The following is a 1,723-nucleotide window of genomic DNA, read 5'->3' as shown; positions in this document are numbered from 1 at the left end:
CCTCGCTCCCGCCGGAAGCGGCCGGGCCCGCCGCATGCCCTGCGCTATTTGGTGTTCTTGGCGGCACCTTGACGAGATGTTGACTTTCGTTGGTGCTCTGGGTGTTCTCCGGCTATCGACGCGGGGTCATTCCCACTTAAATGGCCACCGACACCCCGCCGACGGACGCCGGCGAGCGTCGTCGCTCGGTTGTCCGGTCGTCCCCGGAGGTACCGTTTTCGGGGTTTTATTCGCGCGCGAACGCGGCCGCGGAGCGACGCGCGGCCGCCGCGCGGAACGCGATCATCGAGTGGTCGGATTGGACATCGGATTCCCATCCAACGCGTCGGACTCGTCTTAGAACGCGTCACTACGGGTGGTTTCTACGGAAGCCACGCTACTGGGGGAGCCTCCGCAGAGCCGGAGCCGGGCAATACCACCGACTCCGGGCGGTGGGAGCGCAGTTCCCGGGCTGAGGCCCGGGGTGGGAGTTCGAGCTTGTAGCTGTCAGAGCCGTGCGCCACCGGCTACTTAACGTAGATCGCACCTAGATCTATCTATCGCAGCTGGTTCGCCGAGGTACCGGTACCCCCTGACAAGCGAAGTCGACTGGATTCTCACGGGCTCACCCACTTGTCGTAAAAGTTAAAACTCCGGGCGAGATTCACCACTCGCTAAAAGCGGCGCAAGCCTAACTCAGACAGCTCAAACTTCTTGATGGATCACCATCAAATTTCCATCCTGTTGGAACAGTTGCAAGCCTATTCACCAAAGGAGACCCGAGAGACCTTCGAGGCACGTATTTCCCCCCATTGAGCCCAGTGCGGACGCGAAGAGACTTGGGCATGGGGCCAAGCTGTATGCGGCACTGCCCAAGACCCCCTACTCCCGCGCGCGCGCTTCGTCCGGGCAGTGCCTTTTGCCCCACGCAGACACGGCCTCTCGCGCGTGTCCTGACGGAGACATGCTCGGAGCCACATTTTGTGACGATGTTGCATCAGGCAACTTCGGATACGTTGGGTCTTGGTGATACGGAGCGGGCACGGAGCGGAGAGACAGCCGCAGCGCCACTTAGCGAGAGTTTGCGGGGCGACCGACTCCAACGACTGGAACAGGCAGTGGCGCTCAGTGAATTGCAGCGGGTTGCAATGAGCGCAGCCCTGCAGTCAGTACCGAACGTCAGGTCCAAGCGTTCGGACAAGGGGGTCTTGGACTGGGCGTCTTCGGGTGCCGTCTTTGGCGAGCTTGAGTCGTGTGCGCTAATAGCAGCCAGCGCGCCTGAGGTCATGGCAGCGGTCGCGTCGGCTAACGGCGTTCATGCAGCCAGCGCCCGTGTCTCTGCCGTTGTTCGGGCTGATGTTGCACTTGCCTCGCTTGCGCACTCAGAGCGGGCCCGCCAATTCGGTGCACCCCCTCTTCTGCTGACTAGAGCGACCCCCCCCGGCGGTTATGACTCTGACGAATCTGATGTGGCATGTGGTGCCGCGGCCGTTTCCGCACTCGTAGAGCTGGGGCCGGCGGCGAGCGGAGACGTGGCAACTCTCGGCCGCGTTGTGCGTGGTATGAACCTAGCGGGTCTCATGGATTCTGATGCAGCTTTACTTGTCGCACTCATCGCCGGCGCTCTCGACAGTCGCGATGCTGTGTCGCTTGACGTTGGCTGTGACGTGGACGACCTGACCCTCCGCTCCATGCTCAATGGCGTTGAGATGCCACTGCATCTGCGCACGTGGCGCCTTGACGT

This window comes from Aureococcus anophagefferens, assembly GCF_000186865.1.
Source record: "Aureococcus anophagefferens unplaced genomic scaffold AURANscaffold_33, whole genome shotgun sequence".
NCBI lineage: Eukaryota > Pelagophyceae > Pelagomonadales > Pelagomonadaceae > Aureococcus > Aureococcus anophagefferens.
This window is presented reverse-complemented; position numbering follows the sequence as displayed.